The 8,094-nt window shown below is 41.3% G+C and overlaps 1 long non-coding RNA gene across 1 annotated transcript in view; it reads left to right on the top strand.

Annotated features, from left to right (window-relative positions):
• Positions 1 to 7,562, top strand: part of LOC148132363 (uncharacterized) — a 10,280-nt gene extending 2,718 nt beyond the window's left edge. Inside the window, exon 2 of the long non-coding RNA XR_015747903.1 lies at positions 7,209 to 7,562. This is a non-coding gene — a long non-coding RNA (uncharacterized LOC148132363). The remainder of the gene's footprint in view (positions 1 to 7,208) is intronic.
• The last annotated feature ends 532 nt before the right edge of the window (positions 7,563 to 8,094 follow it).

Below are 8,094 nucleotides of genomic sequence, written 5' to 3' on the forward strand. Positions count from 1 at the left end.
AGAGGAAGATGAATATTATAAGGTATGTTTGCCACCTTGAATTGACCAAAATAAATATTTAAAAAGTAGAATAAAAATCTAGTAGTAGCTAAGTTGAGCTTTTTTGATATAGTTTCAGGAATTATTACTGCTACATGCCTGCTAGATCATAGGAAGAGAAATCTAGATCTTTTTGTATATTACTGTCATTTAAAGAAAAACAACATTCCTTGTGCAAAGTCTATTGAAGGAAAGACCAAATCTAGGGGATGACACTGGCACCATCAGAGCAAAATCCTATTAAATTTTTCTCTAGATAGCTCTTAGTAACCCAACATTATTTAAACTTTCCATAATGAAGAACATATTGTTTCTGCATCTTGTTTTTCCAATTCAACTAGCTAACAAGTGAAGAAAGTGGGTGAGGAGCGGAGATTAGTAATATTCAGTTACTTTTAGGAGTATCTGACACTATAGTTAGTGTTTAAAAGATGTTATGGAAGAGGAACAAGTTTCTCCAGACAAGACTGAGCTGAAAGTGGATTTGAAAATGACAGTCTATAAAAAAGATGTTGCACTGTATATATAAAAGAATGGCTGATATTTTCATAATTACAATTAATTAATTGAAAAATAAACACTTAAAGTGGAAATACAATTAAAAAACCAAGGGAATTTGTTATTTTGTGCCAGTAGTGGCACAAAAATCTTTCCTAGTCAAGACTACTTACCGGGACCAATTGTCCCTAATGCTCTGTCTATAGCGGAGAGAGAGAAGCCAGGGAAGCCATGTTTAGTCGCCTAAGCTTTTTAGACTTTTCATCTTAAAAATGTACTGAAGTTTTTTACAGCCTTATGCAGATATATATAATACCAAAAAGATATAGTATAAAATCATCTAAGAAGTTAGATTAAGAATGAAATTCATAGGCACATTCACAGAGCAATACTGAACGCTTTTTCTGAAATTTATTCCTCAGTTTAAAAAACAGGAATATATGAATTAGGTTCAGTATTGGGCTCAGCTTGTACTCAAATAGCTTTTCAAGAGTATGTAGTGTAGTGTCATAGTTAGAAAAAATGGTAAAGCAACATATAGATTTAAAATTTAAAACCAGAAATATTTTATTGGTAAAGGGAATACAATACATATTTAATTTTACATGTGTTAACAGCGGCTAGAACAGTGATGGCTAACCTTTTCGGCATCAAGTGCCAAAGTGCACGTGCATGCGTGCAATGTGCACACAACCCCCTGCGCATGTCCCCTGCCCCCTGCACATGCACCCCACCCCGTGCATGCACGTGAGTCCCCCCTTCCATGCACATGTGTTCCTGCACATGTGCCCTGCTCATGCATACGCATCCCTGTGCATGCATGTGCGCCCGGCATGTGCCCCACCCCCCACACATGCACCCCACCTCCTGCACATGCACCCCGCCCCAGCACATGCGTGGCAGAGGCCTGAAGATTAGCTGGCCGGTGGTAGCTGAGCTGGGGCAACGGCTCACATGCTCAGAGAGAGGGCTCTGCGTGCCACCTCTGGGGCTAGAATGATGTTTGCACAACAGTGAAAAACTAAGAGGTCCCTATAGATAAAAATGTAATTTAAAAAATATAACAGTATGCAGAAATGGGTAGATCAGAAGAACATTTAAAATTAAGGAAAAGGTTTTGAATGCTTCTTAACATGGGATTTGTTTTTAATGGCTAACAGAAACAGAAGTTAGAAATCTAAAAGTATAAAAGACCAATTATTTAAGGAAAGTTAACTAAAATGGAGAAACAATTATTTACTCATTATTAATGTTATATTATTGTCATAATGACACAAAATTAACTGTACCAACTATACTAATATTGAATTTTTATGTTTCTTAAAACAACAAAGTGGATAGAGATAAGAGGTAAAAATTAGGTGAAGAACAATCATTGCTATGTATAAATTAAATACAAAGAGGGTTGATAATTATAAACATGTTGATATAATTAACAGAATTTTAAATAAGCCAATACAAAGAGAAATTTAGTTAAAATTAATTTGTTACACTCCTATTATTGTTACATGTTGATACTTCTGTTTGTTTTTCCTTTGCTTTTTCCTATTAGGAAAATAATTTTTATAATTTTTAATAATCTTTTTATCCTTGTTCAATTTCTTCTTAAAAGCCTCCAGTGTTGGAGCTCCCACAACTTCTGGAGGCAAGACGGTCCACTGATTAATTGTTCTCACTGTCAGGAAATTTACCCTTAGTTCTAGCTTGGATGTTTCTTTAAATCAGAGTTCTTCAACCTTTCTGGGTTGGCAGCTGGGGGGGAGGGGCAGGCATATGTGCAAGCCCAGGCATGTACGAACGGGGCCACATGCATGACACAAATGGGGCCACAAGCACCCATGTGATGCTCCAGTAATGCTAGCATCTGCATGACACTAGCACAATTGGGAGGATTGTGCTTGCAGCGAAACTAGCACCTGCATGACACTCACAGCATCACTACTGCCCACATGACACTGCAATGCTAGTGCAAGTGGGTGGGTGCGCTTGCAGCGATGCCAACACCCATGCAATGCTTACAGCAATGCTAGCACCTGAGTGATGCTCATGACATCACTAACATTGTGACACCAAGATGCTTTTGCAAGTGTGGGGTGCACACACATGCATGTGTGCGCACTGGCCAGTTGTTCACACAGCCCGGTGGCCAACAGGCCATGGCCTGGTAGTGGGCTACAGCCCACAGATTGGGGAACTCTGCTTTAAATGTTCTTCCAGCATTACTTCTTGTCCTTCCCTCAACTGCTTTGGAGAATATGTTGACTCTCTCTTCTTTGTGACAGCACCTCAAGCACTGGAAGACTGCTGTCATGTTATTCCTAGTACTTCTCTTTGTTAGAGTAGGCCAGACCTTGACATTTTATGGCCCCCAGGCTGTCCCTGTTTGGCCTGTGTAAGGTCAATTGGAACTTAAAAATCAAATGTAAATAAGGCATAACATGTATTCTTTCCAGTAGCAATTAATCAAAACTGTATAATTTACTGCTTTTTTATAAGCTGATGAAATTAATATTGAACAGAATTAAGATCAACCTATTGCTTTGACCCTCCACAACAATCCTAGCTTTTTATGTGGCCCTTTGGAAAAATTAATAGCCCACCCTTGGACTAGACATACCTAGTTCCCACAATTATTCATCATATGGGTTATCATCCTTTATCACATGTATATTGTTCTTCACCATACACTTTTTACCATAATACATCTCAATTTTTTTATTGTGGTGACCAAAACTGGATGCAGGTTTATTCCAAGTGTGTTCTTACCAGTGCAGTATAAAGTAGTGTTATCATTTCACATGATCTTGAACTTATCTGTAATACAACTTAGGACTGGCTTTTTTAGAGGCTGCCGCGCACTGCTAGCTCATGTTTTAGTTGTAGTCTAATAAGACACCTAACTCTCTCTCACAGTTGCTACTATTGAGCCAGGTGCCACCTTTTCTGTATCTCTGCATTTGATTTTTCTTGCTTACATGTAGAACCTTACTTTTTTTCACCACTGAATTGCATCTTGTTAGATACGGCCTAGAGTTCAAGTCTGTCAAGATCCTTCTGGATCTTGAACCTATCTTCTGAAGTGTTGGCTATTCTTGCCAGCTTGATGTCGCCTGCAAAGGGGATAGTTACCATCTATCCCCTCATCTAGATCATTTATGAAGTTGTTGAAGAGCACTGGGCCTAGACAGAATCTTGAGGTACCCCACTGCATGCTTCTCTCCACGTAGGTGTACTTTCATAGAGGACTTACTGCTAAATGCAATTTGTTAGCCAGTTATGAATTTATTTGGTGATGCTTCTGTTTATCCTACTTGTTTTATCTTACCAAAGAAGTAGGCTGTTGTCTACTTTGTCAAATGCCTTACTGAAGTCTAAGTAAACTATGTCCACAATGTTTCCCTTATCCATTAATTTAGCCACTTTGTCAAAGAAGTTAGTAAGTTTTCTCTGACATGATATGTTTTTGACGAGCCCATGCTGGCTTCTATTAGTTGTTTGCTTCATTTTTAGGTGCTCTTATCTTTTCTAGGATCTTCCCAAGTATTGATGTCAGGCTGATTGGTCCATAGTTTCCTGGATCTGTTCCAGGGGTCACCAACCTTTTGGATCTCAGGGACCACCAAACTCATAATTTTAAATCCCGTGTACCACCTCTCTTGAGGAGCCTGGTCAAGGTTTCCTGCGCCACTCGTGCTTCAGCACTTTGACTCCCGGGGAAGGAGTTTCCTCTCGCTCCTTTCTCGCCTCAGCCACTCAGGGAAATTACAGTCCTCTGGCCAGCCGCCTGCAGCCAGCCAGCCAGCCAGCCAGCCAGATAGGCGGTCAGGCGGGCGCGAGGAAGCGAGCCAGAAAAGCAGCGAACATGAGTCTTCATCAAGCCCCAGTCTGGCGGGGTGGGCAGGATGAAGAAGGGCACTCCCTGCCCGCGATGATTCTGACCATGATGGCCAAGAAGGTGGCAGCGGTTGTTGCCACCACTATGCAGCGTCACTATGGAAATGGGCGGCAGCGATGGCTGCCGAGGGACAGAAAGGTTGCTGGAACCACGTAAGCAGTTCCTGCCACTGCTGTTTCTGAGGGGCACCTCAGCTGCCAAAGGAGGCCAATCAGTCGGTCTTCCGAGCCAGGCCTCTCCACCAGTCAAAGCCTACTTGGCTTCCTGTCTTCGTTACTGCCTGGTGTCGGAACTCTCTCTCTCTCTCTCTCTCTCTCTCTCTCTCTGAGCGCTCGCAGAAGCAGTGCAAGAAACTTTGTCCGGGATCTTGATAGACGAGAATGATTCTGGCTGCTTCTCTCCTCGAGTGCTCAGAGAGAGAGGGGGGAGGGAGGGAGGGAGGAGAGAGAGGGGGGCTTTTGCAGGTAGCTTGGCTGAACTCTTAGTCCCTGGGAGACATCCCAAGCAATGTGGGGAGCGGTGGTGGCGGCATTCAGGGCAGTGGTTTCAGCTGGTGTGAGGCACTTTGGGGAAGAGTCAGGGAGAATTCTGGGAAGCCTTGCTAGCCCCCCCCCCCCATTTCAAATCAATTTCCAACTCTGCTGCTAACACAGAGTTGCAGGTCACTCGGGTCTTTTCTGGCGATGCAGCTTTGATAAAAATTTCCATTCAGCCCATCTTTGAATGCTTCTATCAGAGCTCCCGGGACCAGCCTCGAATATGGCATGCCAACTCTCTAAATTCCTGGGTGTATTCGGCCAAAGACCTCAGCCCCTAGTTTATTGTTTTCATTCTAATCCTAGCCTTACATTCGGCCAGTGGATCTTCAAATCGGGTGCGTAATGTTGCCATTAACAGGTCATAGTTTATCAATTGAGGGACATTATCATTATGCAATGTCACCACCCACTTTGCAGCGGTTCCTTTTAAAGCCCTGGTGACACATCTCACTTTAGCTGCTTCTAATGAAAAATCATCACCATCTTCTTCCATATGGTTCCAAACCTGGGCTAGGAAAAATCCTAACTCTTTGGGATCCCCCCCCCCCCATATTTTACTTCCAATGGAGGAACTTTTGGAATTAGACATCTCTGTGCACCAGAGGGCCTTGAGGCGGCAGCCGCCATTTGCCCAGGTTGATTTATGGGGATGGCTGGCTGGGCTCCCAGTGCTCCTGCCTCCCCCTTCTCTCTCCTAGATTCTTCACAAATCGGCAATTCATACCTTTCGTCAGGTTTGCTTCCTTCCATAGCCTCATTTAAGAGATGTAAGGCTTGTGCCAGCAGATGGTTTCTTCTTTGTTCCTCCTCCCAAGCCTCCTCTCCCCGACGGCATCTTCTAGTTGTCACCCCTGGGGTTTTTTCCTCCAGTTCTTTCCATCTGGCTCCCAAGGACCATTTGGGTCAGACCACCAGTTTCTCTTTGATCTACAGCCCTGCTAGCAGCTCGGCCTCTCCTGCAGCATCCAGAAGCAGAGAGGTCTTTCCAGCAGCTCCCAAATCTTCCTGTTCGCTGGCTGAGTTAGACATTGTTTTTCAGACCCCTGGGAAGATAACATTTTAAATCTCCGGGTGGGCTGGTAAACTGAGATATTGAATAATATCAGGTGAGGCTCCATTCAAAATCCAAGAAAGAAACCATTAGACTGTTATAGAGAAAAGGACTTTTATTGGAAATCAAGTGGTAGCATCAAAAGAATTCAAGATCTGAGGCATTAGGCGTGAAAATCACATATACAAAGTTATGGCAACATTCCCACCCACAATAGTTCAAACTGGCCATCCAATCTGAGATGTATATAATATCATGTGGGGCATCTTCAGGTGGTGATTCAAACATCTGGCTGTTGACCTTGACCTGGATAGATAAGATGCTGCAGCTGCGCAGTAAACAAGCATAAACAATAAAGTTTTCCCAAGTGTTACAGTTCACCCTATCGAGCTGCCAGCACTCTTCCCCTCCCACAAAGCCCAATTTATCTTCCCTCCCCCTTATGGCAGCCGGAAAGACAAGCAGAAGAAAGATTCTTTTTTTAAAAACAAATTTTATTAATTTTTAAAAACAATACACAGACAAACAAAACGTAGAATATAAAAACATAAGACATCTTTTCTGAAAAACAAATAAAACATCTTATTTAAAGACAGCATAATTCCAAATTATCACATTTCCATACAAGCACAATTTAGTATGCATATTTATCTTATATATTCAACTTCATATCTTTTCCCAACTTCTCTCTATTTCTCCCTTTCCTTCTATTCAATTATATTTCTTTTGCCTTGATTTGTATATATTCATTGTAACCATCTGTCTTATTTGCAATTTCATTGTTCTCTTCCAACATTCTTCTAGAGTTTTATTAATTCAAACATAGACAAACAAAACACAAAACATAAATACATAAAACTTCTTTTTGGAAAGCGGCTTAACCCCGGGTTATATCTTTTTGTACAGACATAAATCAAATTCATGCTCACCTAATAGTCTCCCCTCTCTGTTGTATTTCTCTTTTCTGTTGCTTTCTGACATTGTATCGATTTTTCACCTTAATTTTCCCTTTCTTGGTTGCTTTTTTAAGTTCTAAATTCTCCATTTTCTTTCCCCCCTTTCTCTTTTCTTCCTCAACTAAGATTATTTGTCCATTAAAGATGGCTTCAGAAGAAAGATTCTTGAAGGCTGACAAATGGTTAGTTTGAACACTGATTAACCCCATTTAATTTGTTTTCTCTTCTAGGAGCTCCTCATCAAAGGGTTCCCATTGTCAACCCTGAAGTGAACATGGCTGAGGCTATCTTGGAGGCTTTAGGGTTGCCACACAACAGAAGGAGGGGGAAAATATATGGAGTTTTGTAGCCAAAGCAATAAAACTTTCCTGTGGGAATCAACTACATTCTCACAGGTGGCTGGTCAGAGAAGGAGTGAAGTAACCAAGCAACTGGCCAGCACCTGGATTGGACAGCGTGACCAGTGACTCGGGGGAAAGGGGGAACTTTTACTTTTAATTAGGTGAAAGCCACAGGGACTTTTAGAGTTGGCTTTCACCAATTGTGCCAATAAGATGTATCCAATAAAACTGTTCTTGGAGGAATTTGCCTGCCTCAGAGTTCTGCTTTCTGTGGGTGCATTAGTTGGAACCCTGACAACTGATTTTATCATGATATTATTCTACAATACCTTTTGCATCATTGAATAGATTTGTACCCAAAATTTCTTGGCTTTATCACAAATCTACCATGCATAATAAAAAGACTCCTTTTCAACTCTGATATTTAACCCTGATTTGATGTTTTTATACCTTTTAGACAAATTAGCCAATGTTATTTATCATTTTATAAAAGTTACCTCTTGAATTATAGAACATCACCAGTTCTCACATTTTCTCCCATATGCCGATACCTATATTATAACCAAACTTTTTCACTCATTTCCCCAAGATTCTTGAAAAACTGAAAAATGAGATTACAAAAATTCAATTTAACACAGTACCACAGAGAAAGAAAAACAAGAGATCCCAGACAAAGCCAGTGTCAGCTTCCCATCTTCACTTTCTTTGAAGCTCACTAGCAACTGTTATAACCAGGATGAGAGGACATTTGGGTGGGAAAGAGTGCTGGTGGTGT

Source organism: Notechis scutatus, chromosome 2, assembly GCF_049901735.1.
Source record: "Notechis scutatus isolate UNSWTSFEM ecotype Mainland chromosome 2, rNotScu1.2, whole genome shotgun sequence".
Lineage (NCBI taxonomy): Eukaryota > Metazoa > Chordata > Lepidosauria > Squamata > Elapidae > Notechis > Notechis scutatus.